Consider the following 12,868-nt stretch of genomic DNA (forward strand, 5'->3'; position numbering starts at 1 on the left):
CCACTGATTGAGGCCGTTAGTCTTGGTATTCCTAATATGGCTAGGAGAAACTTTAAAATTTTCAAGTATAACCCGAAGTTTAGTAATGCGCCTATATATACATGCCTGTTAAATGCAAACAACTATTCGCATGTCATTCATTTTTTATACCTGATTTTCTTTCTATCAAAAGAAAGTTTACGACTTATCATTGATCATAATCACAAATTCATTACTGTCTGTGCATGCCCGTACTTGTGCATGTCTGAGTATTATTTTATAATTTACTGTAATCTTAGTTGTGTTTCATATGATATGTTTGTCGTTTGCTATTGGATGTAATTTTTATTTTTTTATTCTATGCTATTGTACGTACGATTGTTTCTGTGTTTAGGTACCCTATTTGGAATTTCAAAGGGACTTTTAGTCTGTAATTTCCAATTATGCAATAAAAAATATTATTATTTTAGTTGTAGCCCATATTAATACACTAACTGTTTACTTAACTGTCTGTGGTTTCTGTACACATGCTAAGTGTTTCATTACTTTTTAAGTCCGATAATATCATTGAGTAGTCATTTAATAAATCAGTATCGGGAATGTCAGCAAAAGAAGATATTTTCATTTAAAATTTTAAAAGATATTTGCTTATTCATAGGAAACGCATACGCCAATTATTAATGGCAAACTCTACATACTGTATACATATATAGATTAAAAAAGAATAAAGGAAAAGAAAGGGATAATTATTAGTCAATTAAATAATAAACTTTATGCAAATTTAAAAAAAATATAACTGTGTAATTTCATTCACAGAATTGAACGATTCATTACACAGAGATAACAAGCAAGTTTGTCATTTGCAGAGTTTATTTTGTAACATTGAATAATATCTTAGGGAAAACTAGTGAGCAACAATGAAGCTGAAACCAAATGAAATGAAATATTTGATTTTTACGTCCCACAGTTCTGCCCGTTAGGCTAAAGGAGACGGTGATGATGAGAAATGAATGAAATGGAATGGAGAAAGTGGGAGGAAACGGGAGAACCCCGAGAAAACCAACGAGCACGGTGTTTGTCCACCAGAAAGTCCACACGGCGCGAGTTGGGATCGAACCAGGGACCCCAAGCATCAGAGGTGAACGCTCTACCATTGAGCTACCGCGCTCCCATGAGCTAAAACAGTTTGGCATAGTTGCTGTGTGGTAAGATTTAGCTATGATTTTTATATTAGATATGTTACAACGTTAAATATCTTATACTTCGTAATATATATAGGGTAAATGAGCCAATAGTCGTCACTATTTATGAGGCGTAATATTTATTAATGACTACTCGCTACCTGTACGACAGAAATTGACGGAACTAAAACAAATTCAAATTTGACATTATATCTCTTCTCAGTAAAACTGAGGATTTTAAATGATATATGCAAACTCTTTTATAGTTAAAAATTCTGAAACGTGCAAAATACCAGTGTTCGTCAACAAAAATTTAGTGCTCGTCATAGTTGACTATCAGTAGTCGTCAGTTAAAAAAAAAACGAAAAATGTTTTGAAAAATGCAAAAAGTAACAAATTGTCAAATATCATATCAATATCGGAATCACTATTTCGTACATCAAAACAAAACTTACAAAGAAAATCGTCATCGGAATCATTCTGAACATCAGTTAACTTTGGAAAAATACTCCATGTGTTCTTTACTGATACAAAAATTGTGGAACGATTTGTTACATTGACCACAAGTAGGATTTTCACTTTCTGCAACTTATTCCCCCATACCGTCCACAGTAACAAGACCGTTAGAAATAGCCTGAGATGATGATGATGATGATGCTTGTTGAGTGTCCTTGCCCTGCTGGGAACTTTGACCAATTTTCTTCCGTTTTGAATTATTTTACTTCTCTTCTCTCTTCCTCCTCTTTACTTCTTTCTCAGCGTCTTCCTTCAGCTTAGTTTCTTCTTTCTTCCTATAGAAATTTTTCCACTCCTCAGATAATACCGCAGATGGAAATCGTAATTGCTGTCTGCGTTTAGTTTTCTTGCATGAAGAGTTTATCGGCCACCACACATGTCTTGAATAGTGATGAAACAGTACTTTCTGGAGGCTCTCTTTGCTTTTCGGAATCTCCTTCAGTCGATGCTTTCTCTGTATCACCTAAGGTTCTGCTGTTGGATGCGGCCTTTTCTTTCATTGATGAGTAGATAGATCTTGAAGAGCACTTCTTCTGATGTTTCAAGAGATTCTTGTCCTTCGATCACTTGGTTAAACTTATTTATTAATGCTGTACCCATTTCTGATTCTATGACACGCAGAGCAATAAGGTAATTGTGTAGCACACTATTCTGAGTATCAGTTCCTTCCTGCTAATTATCACGCACTTTTGCTTCCCGTTCACAACGATTCAAGCATCTGCTGTAATCTACAGCATCAGGATCTCGAGGTTACAATCCACAAACTCGAAAACTGTACTGTATTGTTTTGGGGATGCTTTTTCATCCACAACTTTCAGCAAAATTGGTGCAAAATTAGCCTTAGTTGGAGTTTTGTTTCGGTTATCCCTTTGCCAATCATGCACGACCTTTTTCCAGTGTTGCTTAATAGGTTTATACACTTCAACATCCACAAGTTGTAAGATATAAGTAGAGTTTGGGTGTAATGCGTATAGAATTATCCCGTTAGCACTACAAAAATCTGACCATTGTTTGGTTATGTGTGATCTATGTCCATCAATAAAGTACACAAAAGGGAGTCAGTTATTTTCTTTCAAGTATGGATGGAGGACATTCAAATATACTCATAAAACACACCTGACTTCATCCAACCAGTGTCGGATAAGTCGATGCCCCATGGTGTAGACACAGACTCAGAAACTTCTTTGGGGGTTTCACGTAGGGATAAACAATTAATCCTGGAAGAATTACGCCGTCAGCCGAAAAGGAACACATCACAGTTATTGTTTCTTTCTCATTCCCCTTCATAAATGTTTTTCCAATCTTTAATACCTATTGTTTATCATTACAAATTCTTCGTGGATTACTCATGATTTCCATAGCATTTTGAGATTCCATAAATACCCTTAAATCACTGAACCACTGGTGTAGAGATTTCTCTGTGACAAGGCTTCTTCCAATACATAATGACTCGGCTGTCCTTAAAGCTAGTACTGGAGTCTTCTCATGAACAACTGAAAGTAGATTTAAGAAAACAAGAAAATAATATGACCAGTGATATGCCATAGACAATAAATCTACATCTACGTAGCTTATAATGAACAAACTCCATGGCTCTGGATAAGTAGAGTAACAAATAAAGCACAGTTCTGACCAGAGCAGAATGAAATATAGTGACACATTGTAAGTATAGTTTTTAATATATTTCATTCTGCTCTGGTCAGAACTGTGTTTTATTTGTTACTCTACGTAGCTTATATTATTTACCATAGTCAACATGTTGTTTAAATCACAACTGAGGGAATAGGTTCTGTTAATGGAGCATTTGCTTTGCCTTCGGAAGGTTATGAGTTCAATTCTCTCCGCCGACAATGCTGACTAGGTTTCTCAAGAGATTCTCTGTCTAAGACAAATACCGGAACGATACCTAGTAAATAAGCCCTAGCCGTCACTTAGTGATATTTATTTGAATATAAAATGGCTGAAGAACGAATTATCCCCACTGATGAGATTAGAAAGTTACTTTCAAATTGTTAATTACTTTAAAGACTTTACTTTACATTTTGTTTCTTTCGGAGAAGACAAGCCGTTGATACATAACTAGTATAGGGCCTATGCTACAGCCAACACTTGAATATGCACACTAAAACAATAATTTTTTTAAAAAAAATGTGATCGAAACGTTCACATACGACTCATAGCGCATAGTTTTTCATACATCTATTAACTTTTGGTCTAAAAGTGTGAATTTCAAAGGTAATTCGAGAAACTTTTATTTACACTTGAACACATGTATTATTTTTGTTTGCTGCATAGGCCCCTATTTAGACTATTTCTCTCCACGTAAAATATATCTAATCAATTCACATTGATATGTGCAACATTACATGGAAACGTACTATCTTCATATTATATACTTATACTGACCCAAAAACCTTGTAAAATTTACAAGGAGTTAGTAACCATACTTTCCCTGTAATGTAGGCCTATATCAATGTATTTCATGATTAGTATTGCAAGAAAAACTGTGTAAGCAATATAAAAATTAACGAAAGAAGCAAAGAAGAAAGGAGAAATAAAAGTTGTACGAAACTTACTTCGTACCATTTTTCTCCTGGCATTCCGTCAACGAAAGGAGTTACTAGACCATCATCTTTCACTATTTTCTGTACTGTGTCCAGTAAGATGCCTTTTTTTTTTTTTTTTTTTTATTGGAAACCCCAAATGCACAAGAGCAATTAACTATTCAACAATAAAATCCTCCTAGGCTGGTGTAAGAATAGTTTTAGGTCCCATCTTCCTTTCGGTAGGAACTTTTTCGTTCACTGTCAAACAAGGTCATCCTAGGAACACTAAACATCATAGCAGCTTTTCTAATGTTCAAGAACTTTGTTTTCCCAGCTTCAATGACGTTCTCCATTGCTTCTTGAGAGTATTGCATAATTTTCCCCTCTGTATTTCAGCCCTCATTGTTTATCTATAAGATATTCAAATAACATAGACTTTAATGTAAAATCACAGAGTCAAGCACAAATTATACCCACTATTTCTACAGTTACTCATCTGAACGCACAAAAATCCTAAAAGGCAGAAGGTAATAAACGTGGCAATGAACAACTCAGTGAAATATAATTTCACGAAACAAAAAGCGGAACATTTTTTTCTGAATATATCCTCTTCTTACCAAGTATTTTCAAAAATGGATTTTTCTTTTTCCTGGCATCACCCGGGTTAAGCTTCAGATACAAGTGGCTCATAAGTTGAAATAAATAAAGCAAATACATAACAATGACTTAAGTGTGAAAAGTTCTAAAATAAACCCGAAACTAGCAGCAAAAGAACTTAACTTAAACTTTCAAAACGCACTGCCAATTGTTATCAGTTAACAAACTAGTAGTCGTCAGCCCTATGACGTTCTTTGAAAGGAATTGTCGTACAGGCACGAAATTTTTATAGGAAGTTACTCTGGAGTTAGTGACTCAAACAAAAGGAATTTTAACTTTCTTCTCAAACCTTATGGAAAAGTACCAATGATCGTCATTAATGACGCAATTAGGCAAAAGTTCTAATTTTGCATACCAATATTCGTCGTTCCTTTGTTTCATGTTAAATACGGCGCAAGTCTTTAGTTCTTTTAAAAGTGGAACGTGAGGAGTCTTATTAAAAACTAGAGCAATTGTTTATAATCACATAAAGAACTAAAAAAGCACTTACCTGACTCTTATGTTCCTATATACGTCAAATTTTTCAAATTTGAAGATCCAGCACAAAACTCAAAATTGTAGTCACCGTGTGCTTCAACTCCACTTTGACCGGCATACGCGTGAGACAGTGCCGCTGCAATCATGACAAAAGAAAGTCGAAAGAGGTACCTATATGCAAAAAAAGTAGCTACTTCTGAATATCAGTGGGAGCCATCTTGTCCCCACATAAAAACCGATATGACGAGCACTGGGGGTATGATGACATTAAGCACATCTACCCTATATTATATATTGGACTAAATTCATTCTTTTGAAACATACCTCAATTTGAATATACACTTCTCATTCATTTTTTACCTTATGTTTACCAAATTTTATTCGCTGCTTGTTCCTCTATCCTTAGGTGTGGGCATCACAGAGAGCAATGTCGGTGTCATTGTAGTTAATTTATTTACTACATATTACAGTTGAGTATTTAGGTCCACATATAGGAACTACAAATCCAGTGGATCTGTATGTGTTCCATTGTAATGTACACACAGATGTGTGCGTCTCCATGTTATTCTTGACATGTTGCGGAGCATCTAATGAGTCATCGTTCGATAGTTGTTCTCCACAATTTCGCCGAATTCTTAGCCTCTCGTGTACCAACGATGAAAAACATATGTCTTGATTATTCTCCACAACGAGTTATCTGGTGTAAGGTCCGGGCATCGTGGGGGCCATTTCAATGGGATCAAATTGTGTAACTGCAACGCCTCACATCAGTCATGGCCTTACAACTAAAAATCTCCATATTACAATGAATAAAGAGTTGTGACACGGTGCTGGTTGTGACCATAAAAGCAGTATTATCAACACTACAACTGAAATTGTTCTGTGTGATATTCAAACCTAGGAGTACAAGAAGTTCTTGGACATCTTGTATTACAAGTGAAGTATACCTTATGTCATAATACCTCCGTTTTCTCTTCGCTGCGTATCTTCTGCACTACTACGTATTTTCGTATGTGTTTATCATATAAAAATACGTTCGATTACATATCCTTACATATTTCTAAACATTTGGGTTAGTTATTTATTTTATTGAACTTAGTAAATAGCTTAATAGAACTTTATTATACTCCGTTTGTGAACATTAAATATATTTGGTAGAATTGAGCTAAAATTTACTTTCAATATTACAATTATGGGTAATACACACAGATGAACGAGAATAATGGACAGACCAAATTTCAAATAGCAAAAAGTGTGACTGGGATTAGAAACGAACATGAGTCTCTGCGATATCAAGCTATGCGCCACCACGCAACAGATCTTTCCTTAAACATGTTTCATATTTTCACTCTGGAGGACAGTGATGCAAATTTGAGTTGGAGGGATCAGACTTCGTTTTGTACAATATCCTGAAAGGAAATACATATTTAAAACAAGTGTAAGACGGTATTCATAGTACTATAGCCACAAATATGACACAAAAGGATATTAATGATAAAAAATGCTCAGATTTGAAGCACAGCGTAGGTGGCCACATAAATTGTTTAAACAGATTAGAATAGTGCTCTCATCATTTTCTGTCTATTCCCACAGTTATCGATCTCTTTAAAAACGACAGATGTCCTATTCGTTGTCGGTTGTCCGGCTAATTGTTGCTATTTATATATATATCTTTTTCCTTCTTTTATCTTGGATCAGATGTCACATAATTATCTACTCTAACTTTGAAGAAATAAACAAAGCGCAACAAGTAATCACAAAGGATGCTCAATTCTAATTACAAGCACCACATCATGATTTCCAACTGCCTTTGTTTCATGAAACTCAGCTTCATCTCAATACCAAGTTTACTGGCAGACATCGCTTCCAGTTGTGCAAAATATATGTGACAATTAATACAATAAACACTTCAAACTGACACAATGAATATATTTTCCAACAACAAAACAACACAATGCAAACACCGCAAATAGTGTACGTAATGCAAAGTGTACAAAAATTAATGCCCTGACCACCTCGAAAATCATTTAAGCCATTTAACATTTATTGTGGAAGATTCATATATTTAACCAACACTCTGGCCACCACATATTAGTTCATATCGAGCTAAATATGTGCTTCAGTGATCCTTCTCTAAAAGAGAACGCGATTCCATCTTGGGAGTAAATTTTTCTACATAGATCGTTAACAATAATTGGTGACATGTGGTAAGCAACAACCCACTAACAATTAATGAAATTTACTGAGATTGCCCTAAACCCACTATACCAATTACGTAAAATAACAGCTTGAGTACTGTTCGTTAGGCTGCACAATAATTCTGATCGTAATAAATGAATTGTGTATTAACGCAAAATGTTAATTGTAATTATCTCTTAAAAAACACGAACAATAATGAGTAAAGCACAGTATATATTATTTTTCTTCATACTGGAAAGTTTCTCGTCTTGCATTCTCTGAGTATTGTTCTAACATATGTAACTCACAAATAATGTTCAATATACAACTGATGCATCACTCTCAAGCAAATAACATTAATAAACCAACGCAACAGTTAAACGGATTCGCAATCTTAATAAGAGATTTATATTTGGCAAATAATTTAGACAATTTGCCCATATGAGTTTAATTCGTTGATGCTATGTAATTGTGTAAGTTATTTTTATACTTGTCTATTAAGAATGTGAATCATTACTGTTTAGAAATATATGCAATAAATACTTATAATATATAAAATATAACAATAGAGGCATGAAAACGAACATACGAATCATGTACGGTACTGGTTAATGGGATAGCAATGATACTAGTTTCACATATATTACTTTCATTCCTGTGCACGATAAAACAAAGTAGATGTAGATGCAATGAACTGGGCAACGACATACTTTATTACCATAAAATTATGTTCTGCAATACATAAGAAAATATTAAATACTACCCTCCAAGACGGATTTATTTAATTATACAGAGATTACGGAGCAGATATATACATATTTATTTTTTAAAAAATGAAGTACGCATTTGACGAATTATCCTAGTAATCTCCAATGCATTAGCTTTAGTTTTGTCCTTTCACGGTAGCATGTATCTGTTGGTGGCTGAACTTTCCATACCGTTTTCTCTATTACTCCCAGTTTTTGAAGTCAACTTTAGCTGCATGTAATTAGCCGATGGTAATTAGCTGCATGTAAATTTCATGTCTGAAAAAAAGAACCACATGTATTAAATGATAAAAGAATAAGGTCTCCAATTAGGAGAAAGAAAAAATGACCTATGCCATTTATGATACTACACATATTGCAAATAACTTCAGGCCCACAGAAACACCGTTTGGAAATTTAATCTAAGTGAAATGAAACATTTGAGTTTTACGTCCAACGGTTATTGTGTAGACTAAAGGAGACGTGGATAACAACAACGTTTTAACCTAATTTGAAGTAGCAACAGAATAAAGATTCTGAATAGGATTTGCGCTGAAATTAATATATGTGTATTTTAATCAGAAGCGTGTGTAAAACACGTACAAAATTGTAATGTGCCATTACAGTCTAATGAAATTATGTTTTTAATAGGAGGGTGCCCGAAATTTTTTGCACCGACTGTACTTGATGTTTAACAAAAAATTTCTGGCTGTTCATATAATTCGTAATTTTATTTGTTATTCTATTTCAAATTAACATGGAAAAACTGTAAAAAATTCATTGGGAATGATAGTTTTGGGAATCAATATCTTTATTTATATTTTAAATTAGTTATAAGTCTTGCATATGTATATGTAAATGGATTATTACAATTCTTACGGTGTCAGTGCTATCCGAAAATATAGATCCACTATTGGACGGAACTTTCCAGATCAAATAACCAATCTAAAATTCGACAGAATTTTTAGGACCACCCTTCACCTCTCTTTTAGATACCTAGGTCCTTCTAAAATCTAGTTTAATCCAGATTTCACCAAATTTTATTCGTTTCAAAGCCCCACCGCCAAAATGCTTAGTTTTGATTGGCTGATAAACCCACGCTATGATATTAGGGCGCAATTATTCCTTTCCAAGCCGGAAAATCTTGCTGACAACAGCCAGATTTCGATCGTCGAGCTTAAAAGGTCGCAACGGAGTGAGAAAAACTGCAGTAAAAGGTAAAACTAATATAATAGTCGAATAACTACCAAGCAGGAAGCTACGGAGCCATAATTTGTTAGTTTTTCATAGTAAAAACCGGACTGAAGAAATAAAAAATAGATGACGCCATGTTGTGCAGATATTGTTAGTTATGGACAGGCTTTGTAAAGTGCATCAGTTTGCGAGTTTTCTTAGGAATCTATAAACAGTTTCGGAGGAGTGGTGTTTTCTCCCTTAAAATATTCTTATCCTTAAAATTATTCCTTTTCTAGTTACGTAAGGCCTGCCTCACTACCGTTTGTGTTCGTGTATGTAGTGGATGTGATTTCTTTTTGTATTTATTTATTAGTAACATGGCGGTATTTAATTTTGTGGTAGTCAGTCCAGTAATCACAATGCACGTGTAAATTTCAGTAAGGGCTCCTATCTGACTCCCAAATTGGGAGTATGGCTTCCAGCGGGATGAGTTGAACATTCAGTTTGTTTCCGGGTTCCTGCCCCTTCAGGGCAGGGGTCCTATTGGTAGCTAATACTCCGATATGTCCCCTCAGGGCATCGATTAAACAGGTTGATTTCAAGAATGTGATTTAGTAAATAAAGAGCCAGTTGGCCCTGTTCATTTCTTTCCTTTCGTTACCTTTCATAGAGCCGATTTAACATGGTAAAATCTGAATGATTTCAGTGTATATTTATTAGTATAACATGTATTAATGTAGTGTGTAGTATGAATGTGGCATGATGTGTCTTGTAGTTCGAGTAGTATGTGTATATTTGTAATGTAGTATCAGTGATAGTGATAATTAAGTGATGAAAGAGTGTGTTGGACAGTGTAGTATTTACTATGCGATAAATTTTTATTACTCCGTCATTAAGTGAACGTAATATAGTATAATAATTCCGTGTACAAGGTCACATTCAGTTGTTCAAGGGTTCATTATATCGTCGCTAGCCCTAGTGTCAAAAGTCAGTACTAACCGCCATTCTTCCGTCGAGGTGCTTAGTGATTTAGTTTTCATGAAATTGACCTTTCTTTCCGAAATAAAACCTAGAAGGTATAATTCACAGCCCATATGAATGTACAGTTAGGTCAAGTGACCCAAAATTAATATATTCTGAAAGTTTCAACATTCTGCATAGTCTAGAAATCTAAATATTTAAATAAATAAACAATACGTAAATTTTTAACAGAAGTCGGGCGATATGATGCTAGTTCTTCGCTTTGAAAATATATTAAATGTCCATTTTTCTTCGTGGCTGTAGAATTTCATTGTTGATGCAGAATTTTATAAACATTAGACATTATCGCAGATAATTCTATTTTCAGTGAACATACATAGGATTTTTTTCTTTCGTTCTTAATAAAGCTACCAAGTATTACATAGTATTGTGTGTGTGGTAAAAGAGTCTTGGGTTCGAGTGAGGTTGTCGTGCGGTGATCGGAATGGGAAAATGTTTGTAGTGATTATAGATTTTAAAGTATTATGATGAAATGTGTAAATAGGCTGGGCGTAGATAGAGGAAACAGGGTGTTTGTAGAATATAGCGTCATGGCAAATGAATATTAATGTGAATATGAATATTAATAAGTATATGAATATTGTAGTAAATGAATATAGAATATAGGACACCCATATAGTTAAATATATAGTAGCCCAGTGAATACTTCGCCGCGTGTTGATATATAGATATTGAATAGATACGTGTAACTACAAACATCTCAGGTTCTGACCCCTGCACCATAATATCACGCGGACCGGAGGGCGATATATAGTCGGACTACGGTAATACTTTGTAGTTTATGTGTCATAATAGTAATCAACCATAGTAATACCATCTGATAGAATGGGTAGCATCATATAATCGCTGACTAGACATATTGAATAATAAATTATGAAAAGACAATAGTAGTTAGACAACAGGGTTGTAGTGAATCATATCTTCTGGTCGGTTTTAAAAATAGAATGTACCACTCCGTGAGATTTTTTTTTTTCTTCACGTTACCTACTCAGGCTAGCTTACAATGTTCATGGAGGCGACAGCTCTGACTGGGTACAGAATCAAAACAATTAGTTATTGAAATTTATTTTCGCGTACCCGGATGTCGACCCCTAGTCCCTTTAAGTATTTTCATTTCTTTTCTTAGTTTAATTAGACGAGGGAAATTAACGACATCCCAGACTGTGGCGTGTCTGCGCGGGGTAGCTATCGGTGAAGTTTGGCATAGAAATCACCGATCCAAAATTCAGTTTATTTAATTTTTTTTTATTTCGGCAAATCATTAGTTAGGGATATCTTAGCTAATACTTCTATTCTAGTTTCATTACTGTCCTCGAACCTTCTTAGTTTTTGTAAGGGGTCGAATATTTTTTTTTTTCTTAGAGATTTCAAAATTGGGGACGCAGTTACCTGGTCCCTTTCCCCCTTTCCTTTTATCCTGCTGGTCTGGGCCGGATACGGGGATCGGATTTCAATCTTACAACCAAACTCTTGTGGGATTGGGATCTGATGGACACAGAACTTGCATCCTTGGCAGCAGGGCGCCCCTTGAGTCTACGTATTTGAGTAGACAACCCTTTTGGCATGTTAAGAATATTTTGGCTATGGATTTTGTTGAGAGCGAAATTCGACTTCTAACTTTGTAGCGTTAGTTATTTCTCACTTAAGTCTTTGGCGCCCCTATTCTTCGTCTTCCTTCTTCTCTATCTCTCTCTCTGTCTTCATTTCTTCAAGTTTTTTTAAAATTTTTTTCAACCTTCCCCCCCCCCCCCGAGATTTTGAACTTGTTACTTACGATTTATTTAACGTACAACTCTGATCTGAAATTACCAGCTGAGACGTTGCAAGACACGATTCATGAATGGAGTAGATAATGATTGGGTCCTCCATCACATTTTGACCTATCGCTGAAATGAACAAAGACTTAGTATTTGACGACACTTCGATTACGTTCTTTCACCGTCGTTCCTCTTAAGTTTTTTTTTTTAATCCGTTGGTCACTTTCCTTTCTGTTTTGGTTTTCGATTACTTTGTAGTTAATCTGGGCCCAGAAATTGTATTTTGATTTACCTAGTTATATCTAGAAATGCTCTGTGTTACGTGCCTGCCTCACAAAGTTTTTTTTTCCTTCATGATTTAAACACGAATTGATTATATAAAAGTTAAAAATTTATAGACGCGCGGTATCAGATAAAATTTAATTTGTTTCCAAATGTAATGTTGGAAGTCATTTGTTTTCTTGGACAATGTTGCAACCTTGTAAAATTTTATTGTTGGGGATGATTAATTTAAATGTGTGCGCATTTATTATAAATATATATATATATAGAGAGAAATAAATACTTCGAAATATATGTGTAATTAGTATGTGAATATGATGTTAAAGTAAAAG

The 12,868-nt window shown here is 34.6% G+C and overlaps 1 long non-coding RNA gene across 1 annotated transcript in view; it reads right to left on the bottom strand.

Moving 5' to 3' along the window:
* Positions 1-7,227: 7,227 nt before the first annotated feature.
* Positions 7,228-12,868, bottom strand: part of LOC145694755 (uncharacterized) — a 30,038-nt gene continuing 24,397 nt past the window's right edge. Inside the window, exon 3 of the long non-coding RNA XR_014133044.1 lies at positions 7,228-8,559. This is a non-coding gene — a long non-coding RNA (uncharacterized LOC145694755). The remainder of the gene's footprint in view (positions 8,560-12,868) is intronic.

Source organism: Thermobia domestica, chromosome 9, assembly GCF_964235325.1.
Source record: "Thermobia domestica chromosome 9, izTheDome1.hap1.1, whole genome shotgun sequence".
In the NCBI taxonomy this organism is placed as follows: Eukaryota; Metazoa; Arthropoda; class Insecta; order Zygentoma; family Lepismatidae; genus Thermobia; species Thermobia domestica.